Raw genomic sequence first — 11853 nt, 5'->3', positions numbered from 1 at the left:
CTTTCTGGACTCAACTTTATCAACTTGTTCACTGTAAAACCCACTTGTTGTCTTCTTTCAGAAGAAGACAGTTATCTGGATATCAAGTATCAGCAATGCCCTGGTCACTGTAAGATAGCTATATTAAGCTTGCTTCTTACAGCTCTCCTTCTGCTTTCTACTAATTTGATAAATCCCTGCTAGCTAATTAAGTACAATTAACATTTAATAGTAAAAAATGTAAAAGTCAATTGTACCTCTCTCAGCATAATGATAAGCAAAACTTTTTACGTTGTGATGTCTTAACAGTTAGCTGCCTGAGTGCTAAATGTTGCTTTTAATTAAACAATAAAGAATGTAACGCCCTTTCTGGTATCATTATAAATTTTGATGTGGTACAACAATTTGATTCTTTAAAAATTAATTGCCGAGAAGTATGTTTAAGTAGTATTGATTATGTTGGTACATCGTGCTGATCTGTTATACTTAACCCAACATTTAAAATATCTTTTTTTTTTTCCATTATATGTTGTGATGTAAGAATAAAAGCAAAGTACAAAACAAATAGGCACTTGAATTCTAATAGCAATAAGCAATAAATGTCAGGCATCTGGAAATTATGGTTGCAATTTCATCAGAGTACACTTTGTTCTTCTATTATGCCTGCATGAATTTTGCTGCAGGCAAAATCTATTACAGATAACAGTTAAGAACCTTTCTAATCTACACAGATAGTCATGGCAAAATGCTGGAAAACTAAATGTTGGAAAATGTAATATTGCAGGGGAAAATTGACACTTGTAGAAAATAACGTGGGCCTATTTAGAACCACAGATGGTAATCATTTCTTTAAGATCATGTGCTGCAGAGGTTTCTGTGATGGGTGACCCAGGTGAAGGACACAGCACTGGGCATGAATGGTGTTCTGCTAGCTGCGGTGTGCACGCACAGGTAGATGCTTATCTGTAAATTGAGGGGTGGAGGTATATGCGTAATGATTGCTACCTGAAATTGTAATTAAAAAGTCAGATTGCACGTGAGAAGCCTGGGTTTTTTCCACTGCCCTTGGGTACATTGGAGAGGAATATTTCTATTCTGGGCCCAATTGACTCCCCTCTGGAGAAAAATTAATTAGTATTCACCACTCTTGATGGCACATAGTGACCCTGGGTAGTTGCTTGGTAAATTTACTAACTGAGCTTTCAGGAAATTGGCTTCTGGCTATTAACTTGGATAAATGTCTTTTCTGCACTTAACTCCAGCTTAACCTGCATTTTCTAGGTCTCAGAGCATTAGAACTAGAGTTTGAAGATGCAGGGTCTGCCATTTACTTTATTATCCACATCCTCTTTTATTTTTCACATCCCTTCAATACATAGGCAGCATTACCATCTAGATTACTTATTTATTGTGGTGTAACCAATTGCCCCCAAATTTAGCTACTTAAAGCAACAAATGTTTGTTATCTCACAATTTCTGTGTGTCAGGAATTTGGGAGCAGTTTAGATGGTTGTTTCTGGCTTGGGATTTCTAAAGAAGTCACCCTCAAGATGTCAGCCAACGTTTTAGTCAACTAAAGGCTTGATGTCAAGCTGGAAGATGAAGGATAGCTCTTGGCAAGAGATTTCAGTCCCTCAGTTTCCAGAAGGCTTCCATTCATTGCCATGAGAGTCTTTCCATAGAGCTACTTGAATGTGGCTACAGCATGGCAGCTGGCTTCCCCAAGAGGAATTGATCCAAGAGAGAGGAAGGAAGCTGCAGTGTCTTCCTTGTCTCTTTTGCCATATTCTGTTTATTATGAGTGAGTCACCAAGTCCTACTCATATTGAAGGGGAAAATGAAATTCTAACTCTTGAAGGGAGACACATTGAAGAAATTGTGGGTGTATTTTAAAACCACTATACCGCCTAAACAAGACACTAGCATGGGCTCCCAGGACAGACTTGTTTTCCAGGCTTCCTCTTTCACTTCTTGGACCCACATTCTTCTTCTTTCTCTCACATCTAGATAATAGCATCTCATCACTTTGAGCATGTCATCTTTGACTGCTATGAATCATTAAGTGTGTGTGTATTTTGTTTTCTCTTCAATTAAAATGTTAGGTGTTTTAAGATAAGAGTTGTGTTGTAACTTTATCTTCTCTAGAGGCCGTTCCATATTAGGCAATTTGATGGTGCTTGGTGAGTGAGCATGAGAGGCCGTTGAGTGTGGTGAGTGAGAGCAGGGCTTTGGTTCAAAGGAGCCAAGAAGTCTTCAGTTCAAATTCTGGCTCCACCGTTGTAAAAGCTTGGGTAATCTGTTATATGGCAGGTATTCTGTGAGAATTATTCCACATGTAGGTAATGGGAGGAGGTGAGCTCCATGTCCTTCTATTCCACTATCTTGATCTGTTACATGGGGAACAATATTAGAACATATCTCATGACCCTGTTGTGATAATTAATGAGTCAGTGCATGTTGGGAATGTAGGAAGCGATACACAAATTGTAGGTCTTATCACTGTGACATTGATTACACTTCACCTCTTCATGGGCCATTTTTTTGTTATGTTGAATAAACTGATTTGGATCCTTGTCCTACCAAATTTCTGTTTGACAAAAAACAAGTTACTTCTTTTATGGGTCTCAGTTTTCTGATCTCTGATATGAAGGTGCTACGCCAGATAATGTCTGTGACCCTTCTGTAGCAAGATTACCTAACTCTGTTTTCTCTTATACAGGTATAAATACAGAGAGAAAAGATCTTCTCTTTGATTTGGGCAAGTTCTACAGAACATACCAGGTTATATCTTACAGAGGAGAATGTTTCGTTGTAATATAAGACACCCGTGTTAGGCTTGTCTGCAAAGGAAGATGGAGACTAATATTTTTTGAGTGTTCAGGTCTCCACATATGTCACACCATTACATCCAACTATCCTCTGAATGTCCCTTTTCTCCCTTCTTCTTATCTCAGCCCATCCACCATCCAAAATCTCCACCAAAAATGAAGGTCCCAGGTCACATGGCTAATAAACAGCAGCAGGGAGAATTGGATCCAATTTTCCATGATTCCAATTCCAGATTCTTTCCGTGACCCTTGCTCACCTCCATTTGAGACCGGTGTAACCTCTTAAGTGATTTAACATCAGCTTATCAGGAAGATCCCTGTGGAGGAGGGCATGGCAACCCACTCTATGCCTGGAGAATCCCATGGACAGAGGAGCCCGGTGGGCTACAGTCTATGGGGTCGTAAAGAGTCGAACATGACTGAGCAACTAACACATACTTCCTGTCCTTCCATACCTGGCAACAGAAATGCTCAACTAATCCAGGGGAAGCAGTAGTGAGGTCATTTGCATAGCTACATAGCTCTAGCTGGGTCAAATTGAAGGGAATTATCTGGAGTTCTTTTAGTCCCTTTTTACATCCAGTAGGCAATTAGCAGCAGTCTTGCCTCTAAGTGCCCACTAAGTCTCAGTGGCTTTAAGAGGGTAAAATTTTTTGATATGAAAATTCCAGGGCTTCTGTGAGGGTTCTTGAGTCTGAACAGGAAGAGTTTTTATTTGTTTGGTTTGGTTTTATTTTCATCTTCCTTTGCCCGGGTCCTCTAAGCGTAGGAAGCCATTTACTTTGTGTGGCAAAGCAGGGAGGTAGCCTCTATGGGGTTTACCCCACTGACTTGTTGCCACTTCGCGCCTGGTTGAGGCCTGTGAAAAGACCTTCCCATGGAGAGATCAGAGAGTCTTGCTCAGAGTCTGGACCACCAGTGGGTCTCACAGCCAACCCTATTTGAGAAAGATTGGAAGGCCCAGTTGACTGGGTCTTGCCTATCCAAGCTCCCTAGTGGGGCTTTGTTATGGTTGTCTTGCTGCCTGAGAGCAGGTGAATGGAAGGGAGGAGGGACTAACTGCTTCTCCTTACACACACGAGCATGAGGAAAGAGGAGAGGCAGGCCATTGCACCACATGCCTGTGAGGAAGGGGGGAACCAGAGGAAGGGGGTGAAAGGACCTGAGAGTGGAACACGTAACAGTGGTGAGGTGGGTTGCGGTGCTCGGGAAGGGGCCAGGTGCCCACAGCTGGCATTTGAGCATAAAGCATAGGCGTTTGAGAGCAGGAAGGAGATGAATGGAATATATATTAGCACAGTGCCAGGTTCCTAGAATGTGTTTAATAATTCAAATTTGTCTTTCCTAAGGAGCTTAAAGCACTGTGTGTATATGTGTGTGTGCTTGTGAGCACACGTAGTAGATGCTGGATGAATACATATTGATTGAACAAAAGAAGTTCCCTGAATTACTTACTACAGAGTCAGATCTCCAGCCTAGATCATCTGATTCCTAATCTGGGCTTTACATCTTTGGTAATTCTCAATGCCAAGCATGCCTGAGGGTGGGTTTAGAGGGGTGGGTTGGAAAAAGGGGATAGGACATTTTGAGAAGTGAGTAGAGGCTGGCTTTCTGGAGATGTTCTAGTTATGGTTTTGCCTATTTGAGCACCAAGGAAGCCGCATTGTGTCTGTCGGCTTCTGTTTTCTGATCTATAAAATGGAGATTCTAGTTTATCACCTGCTTTGCATCCAGGTGGGAGGCATTATGCTGCCCACATGTTGCATAAAATCCAGTTGAGGAGATGTACCATGGACAGATACTGTCGAAAACAGCACAAGACTTTATCAACTAAATGAGGTCAGAGTAGAACAATCTCAGTTCAGAATTGGACACCACTTGTCACTGGAAGTTGTGATGGCTTAGAATACTTTGGAAGAAATGCTTAAATTGACTCTTGAAGAACCTCTCTAAGTGATTGTGAGAATAAGATGCTATACATTATATGAAATCCTTACAGTAGTATAATGAGCTTCACTCTTGTGAAGTGTTAAGATTACTACCCTCTTCCAGATTAATAAGATTTACCCCAAGATAATAGGTCTATTCTGTATTCTTATTCCTATACCTTAAGCAAAACATGACTGAGAGATAAGCATGCCATTTTTCCTTTTCCTAAATACAATATGGATGATTTATAGTTTAAGCCAGAAAACTTAAAGTCCACATCTAGATACTGCTACTTACTAGCTGTGTGGTCTTGGATGAGGTGTATAACCTCTCTAAACCTCATTTTTCTTCTGTGTATAATGGAAATATACTACCCACCTCATAGGATTGTGCTGCATGTTACACTGTGAAATATAAAGGACTATCCACAAAGCTATGACAGAGTTTTTGTTGTCTGAATAGCCTATTTGGTATTGAAATGTTCTGAGCAATAGACTATATGCTTCCTAAGATATGGAAAATTCCTCAAAGGCAGAACTAACCAACAGTATTTGACCTTTTTGTTTTGATTGCATCTTCCATATGGTATCTAGTTAGATGGCTCAGTTCAGTTGTTAAGCTGTGTCTGACTCTTTGCGACCCCACGGACTGCCCCATGCCAGGCTTCCCTGTCCATCACCAACTCCCAGAGCTTGCTCAAACTCATGTCCATCGAGTCGGTGATGCTATCCAACCATCTCATCCTCTGTCACCCCCTTCTGCCTTCAATCTTTGCCAGCATCAGGGTCTTTTCAAATGAGTCAGTTCTTCGCATCAAGTGGCCAAATTATTGGAGTTTCAGCTTCAGCATCAGTCCTTCCAATGAATATTCAGGACTGATTTCCTTTAGGATTGATTGGTTTGATATCCTTCCAGTCCAAGGGACTCTCAAGAGTCTTCTCTAACACCATAGTTCAAAAGCATTACTTCTTTGGCACTCAGCTTTGTTAATAGTACAACTCTCACATCCATACATGACTACTGGAAAAACCATAGCTTTGACTAGATGGACCTTTGTTGGCAAAGTAATGTCTTTGTTTTTTAGTATGCTGTCTAGGTTGGTCATAGCTTTTCTTCCAAGGAGCAAGCACCTTAAAATTTCATAGCTGCAGTCACCATCTGCAGTGATTTTGGAGCTCAAGAAAATAAAGTATCTCACTGTTTCTATTGTTTTCACACCTATTTGCCATGAAATGATGGGACTGGATGCCAAGACCTTAATTTTTTGAATGTTGAGTTTTAAGCCAGATTTTTCACTCTCTTCTTTGACTTTCATCAAGAGGCTCTGCAGTTTCTCTTCACTTTCTGCCATAAGGGTGGTGTCATTTGCGTATCTGAGGTTATTGATATTTCTCCCTGCAATCTTGATTCTAGCTTGTGCTTCATCCAGCCCAGCATTTCGCATGATGTACTCTGCATGTAAGTTAAGTAAGCAGGGTGACAATATATAGCCTTGACGTACTCCTTTCCCAATTTGGGACAAGTCTGTTGATCCATGTCCAGTTCTACCTAATCTGCATACAGATTTAGGTTATTTTCTAACCTGCATACAGATTTCTCAGAAGACAGGTCAGATGGTCTGGTATTCCCATCTCTTAAAGAATTTTCCACAGTTTGTTGTGATCTACACAGTCAAAGGCTTTGGCGTAATCAATAAAGCAGAAGTAGATGTTTTTCTGGAATTCTCTTGCTTTTTCTATGATCCAACAGATGTTGCCAATTTGATCTCTGGTTCCTCTGCCTTTTCTAAAACCAGCTTAAACATCTGGAAGTTCACAGTTCACATACTGTTGAAGCCTGGCTTGGAGAATTTTGAACATTACTTTGCTTGGATGTGAGATGAGTACAACTGTGTGGTAGTTTGAACATTCTTTGGCATTGCCCTTCTTTGGCATTGGAATGAAGACTGACCTTTTCCAGTTCTCACCTCCACTAGAGATGACTCAGTAAGTATAGTTATTGATTAGTTTTCAACTAGTCTCCAAATGAATATTTTCTATATTTCTGTCAAAGTCCTGATTTAACCAGTTTTGGTTGTTTTTTGGTGAGACTATATAGTTTGTATATAAGGGTGGGCATCAGTGAATTCTGGGTATTTTTCAATACTGGATCTTGAGGGAAACACTGATTTCCAGAGGGTTTTTCAGTATCTTTAGAGAGAGGTTTTTTTGACCATCTCTCTAAAGTAGTCCTTTCCCAGCCACCATCTTCAATGTCTCCTATTCATTTTCTTTACAGAACTTATAGCTATTTAAAATCACCTTATTTGTTTACTTGTCTATTTCTCTTATGCTCTTATGCAATGTAAGGTTGGTAACCTAAAAGGAGATTGGAGGTGACCAAGAAATATGATGAATAATTATGAATTATATTATGAATTAATTAATATATGAATATAGCCATCAAGTTAGACAATAAAAACACTAATTCAATTGTCCAGTATTCCTTTTTTCCAGGGATGACTTCCCCTACATCCAAGGGTAGATACATTTGAGCATTCCGTATTTATCTTGTTGTGCAGAATAGACAAGCATGACAGATATTTAACATGTGAGTCTCATTTACACACAAGAAACCCAGCCAGAAGAGCTATTCCAAAGATCCAAAATGATGTTCTCAATCCTGAAAGAATGAAAATAGTTTCAGCCTATGTCCTTGCTTGGGATGTGGTCACTTATATCAACCTTAAGTTTGTTTGTTTATTTTTTTCAGTAGAGCATATCCCCTCTACAGTGTAATGGTTTCTAAAGGAGAGTTAACTTTGTTTCCCCTTTGAGGACAAATTGTAAAAAACATGTTAAGTTCTCTGCCACCAAAGTTTTAAGGGCAATAAGCTGGAATATGCAGTGACTCAACTCATGCCAGGATGAGAGCCCCTCAGGCAAGGTGTGCTTCCCGGGTGGCGCTAGGGGTTAAGAACCTGCCTGCCAATGCAGGGGATATAAGAGACATGGGTTTGATCCCTGGGTTGGGAAGATCCCCTGGAGGAGGGCATGGCAATTCACTCCAGTATTCTTGCCTAGAGAATCCCATGGACAAAGGAACCTGGCGGACTACGGCAAGATCACCGCCAGTCTCCTCACTGCCTACATGGCATGTAATCCCTGGGACCAATCAAGTCTTTCTTGAAGATTTGTGCTGCACTTAATACCATTAAGTTAATTCCCAGTTTGCAGTTGCTTATGGTGGTAACTTCTATATTCATGCAAAATTCCTCCTTGAATAGAATTATTCAGGGTGACATTCAGAGGCTCTTTCAGAGTCCTTATTGTGATATCATCTTGAATGAGAATGACTAATCTGAATAACTTTGTTCAGAGGTGTTGATTATGGACTGAAGTTTTGTATTTTTATGTTAATTTCAGGTAATCCCTTTTCCTCATGTATTTGACATTAACATAGCTGGGTAATTTTGAAATTCTGATGATTGTATTTTTAAATGCACAAAACAAAGTTCCAGTGCAAGTAGGTATTTTTCACCAACCAAAAGAAAGACTTGAGTGTGTTGTAAATATTACAGAAAAGGCCACATTCCTGCTGTACTCCTATGGATTTATTTTCTGTGAACCCTAGATCTAAGCTTTGCAATGGTGTACTCACAATATCTACCTTGTCTATCACCTCAGGCCATATTCAGTATTTCCTCACTTAAAATCCATAAAGGTTTGGATGATCACATCTCTACACACCTTGGTCCTTTGGGCGTTCCTTTGATTCTTTTGAATTAGGAGATGATAGAAGTGGAAAAGGCCAGTGATACATATAAACCAGCAGTGCCCAAACTCGTTTTCTGTTGACTGACTGTGTCCAAGTCAATACACCTGGGGATCTTTAAAAACATACAGATCCTAGGACTTCAACGCCCAGAAATTCTTATTTAGAAGGTTTGCGTTCTGATCTTGGAATCTTTATTTTTGAAAAGCTGATGCTAAGTTGGATTTAGGAACCAATTGCCTCCAGCATAACACCCTGATTTTATAGACAGTAAACTGAGCTCTACAAAGAACAGAGGAAACACACACAGCTAGCTAGTGACCCATCACATACATTCTCAGTCTCTTCCATCCTGATCTCATCACCATACTTTAATTAGGATGACAGCATGATAACTCTGTCTACAACTACCTCTCAAGAGGTCCACCTACTGTGTACGCTTGCTTCTTGTACTATCTTGATGCCTCATTTTCTCTCATCCTTCTGAGAACACTTATCGGATATGCCTTCTCTGCTTCCTGGAATAATCAGCCCTCACCATCCTTTCTTATAGAACCAAGTGCCTTTAATGACATTTCTAAGTGTTTCCCAATGACAGTGTGAATGACGGAGTCAGGAGGCTGTTAATAATTTCCACTGGGAAACTGACCCTGGAGGGTTTCAGTGCCCATGATTTGGAGCAAGAAGATTACAGGTATACATGGAAGGGAGGAAGTCATCCTTAAAGGCGCTAAAGCTAATGGTTGTTCATAAGTCTTCTACTTGATTCTGGGGCTCCCAGAATCTGATCATCACTTCTTTGTTTTGATCAGAAGCTGAACCTTACTTGGTTACTCTCAAGGGGGCAACTTCTCAGTCTTAAAGTGATTTCCAAATCCCATCAAAACAACCCCCCGCCCCCAAGAAAAAATGTCTGTCAAAGTCTCAGCACTTAGTAGATGTGTGTTATGGGCTCATAAAAAAGAAGCCTGCAACTCCCCAGAGTACTTTCCTGATCAAGGCTTCTGGGAGGCACAGGATTCCCTCAGATTTTTTTAACGGGAATCTGGAGAAGAGTTTTAGGGTAGTTTTTCCTTTCTGAAGGTGAGTGAGGTGGTATGCGTGTGAAGGTGAAGAGAGAACATGCCTTTAGGGGTGCCTGTGTGTGTGCAACTGGATGTGTGGCCCCTTCTCTCAGGAACATATGAGGCTGCTCTGCTGGCAGGCAGGGGAGCAAGCAAGCAGGCCGGCCCAGGATTTTAAGGCTCTGGGTGTTAGGCTGCCTTCTGTTAGCATGGCTGGCTTCTCTCTAATTACCTCCAGTAACTCATTCCTACTTTGTTTGATCTTCTCTAGTTCTCAAGACAGATTTTTTTTTTCTTTTAGTTAGTTATGATTTTTTCTTCTTATCAAAGTAATACACTTAATATAGACTTTATTTTTCAGTTCACAGCAAAATTGAGCATAAAATCAGAGTTCCCAGCTAAACAGGTCCCCTCGCTCCCCGACAAAGCATAGCCTCTCCCATTATCGATGCCACGTAAGACTTAGCAACTGAACAACAGCAACATAATATTAATACTACATCCAGGTTTAAGTACGGGTAACATTTTGGCTGTGTAATCCACTCATCAGTATGTGTGTGTGTTCTTTTTTCCTTATCAAAATCATATTGGGAATATCATTTTTGCCACTCTTTTCAACTAACACCAGACCTTGAAAGTCTTTTGACATTCTTAAATATTCTAACAAATGATTTTCCATGGCTGCATAGTTCCACATTGAATGTCTGATCGTGTCTTTTCTAACCACAAATTATTATAAACACTTATGGCACGAACCTCCTCCGCACCTTTCCCTCCCTTAGGACAGATTCCCAGAGAGGAGCTGTGACATCAGAGGACACCATGCTATCAGACTGTCTTCACAACGAGCCAGGCCAGCCTTGGGAAGGGCCCCCAATGCACAGCTCTACCTGCAAAGAGTGAAACTGCCCCTTTATCTCAGGCTTACCCAAACTAGATGTTTAAAAAATCTGTTATATAAGCAATTAAAATATGCTGTCTCAGTTATAAATAAAATAAGGAAACAGATCATGTCTCTCTTCCTTGTTGTTGTTGTTGTTTAGTCATTGCTGTTGTTAGTCATTAAGCCACGTACAAGTCTTTTGAGACGTGGTGGACTGTAGCCCACCAAGCTCCTCTGTCCGTGGGGTTTCCTAGGCAAGAATACTGGAGTGGGTTGCCATTTCCTTCTCCAGGGGATCTTCCTGACCCAGGGATGGAACCCAAGTCTCCCGCATTGGCCAGCGGATTCTTTACCAATGAGCCACTAGGGAAGCCTCTTCCTTCCTACAGGTCCCTGCTGCTGCTGCTAAGTTGCTTCAGTCGTGTCCGACTCTGTGCGACCCCATAGACGGCAGCCCACCAGGCTCCCCCGTCCCTGGGATTCTCCAGGCAAGAACACTGGAGTGGGTTGCCATTTCCTTCTCCAATGCATGAAAGTGAAAAGTGAAAGTGAAGTCGCCCAGTCGTGTCCCTAGATATTCATTTAAATGAACCTGTTTAAGACCGCCAGCCCAGGTTCGATGCATGAGACAGGGTGCTCGGGGCTGGTGCACTGGGATGACCCAGAGGCATGGGATGGGGAGGGAGGTGGGAGCGGGGTTCAGGGTGGGGAACACATGTAAACCCATGGCTGATTCATGTCAATGTATGACAAAAACCACTACAATAAAAAAAAAAAAAAAAAACCACTACAATATTGAATAGTAATTAGACTCCAATTAAAATTTAAAAAACATAAATGAACCTGTTTAAATGGCACCTCTAACACTGTCCTAATTATTGGGGCCATTAAATGAATAAGTCATTCTCTCTCTTCAAGAATGTTATTCATTAGAGTGGAGATAGGTAAACACAGAGGATGAGATGGTTAGATAGCACCACTGACTTAATGGACATGAATTGGAGCAAACTCCGGGAGATAGTGAAAGACAGGGAAGCCTGGCGTGCTGCAGTCCATGGAGTCTCCAAGAGTCAGACATGACTTAGCAACTGAACAACAGCAAGAACAAGATAAATATAACTAAGTTATGCAATGTGCTACGAATTCTTTGTATATGGTTGGTACTCAGTAACTATTTTGAGTGGAGGCCTAGATGAAGAAGACTAGGGGACTGTGGAATTGCAAAGGAGATGGTCATTAATTTTTTCTGAGGGTCGTGAAGAGAGGCTTCCAGGTGGAGGTGTCTCGCCATCCATTCATTCTCCAGCTGTGTATAAGCACTGGGCACTCTTCTTTTTTTTCCTTTTAATTTTTGGCCATGCTGGGTCCTTATGTGGGCTTTCCCTAGTTGTGGTGAGCAGGGGCTACTCTCAGTTCA

General features: G+C 41.1%; 1 long non-coding RNA gene across 1 annotated transcript; it reads left to right on the top strand.

Moving 5' to 3' along the window:
* Positions 1–6531: 6531 nt before the first annotated feature.
* Positions 6532–10561, top strand: LOC147353208 (uncharacterized). Its single transcript, XR_015145452.1, has 2 exons — positions 6532–6721; positions 10336–10561. It is a non-coding gene; the product is annotated as an uncharacterized LOC147353208 (long non-coding RNA).
* Positions 10562–11853: the final 1292 nt, after the last annotated feature.

Source organism: Bos grunniens, chromosome 18 (genome assembly GCF_055505025.1).
Source record: "Bos grunniens cultivar Pamir isolate PY7600 chromosome 18, Bosgru_T2T1.0, whole genome shotgun sequence".
Taxonomy (NCBI): domain Eukaryota; kingdom Metazoa; phylum Chordata; class Mammalia; order Artiodactyla; family Bovidae; genus Bos; species Bos grunniens.
Note: the sequence above shows the minus strand (reverse complement) of the source record. Positions and strands in the feature narration are given on the sequence as shown.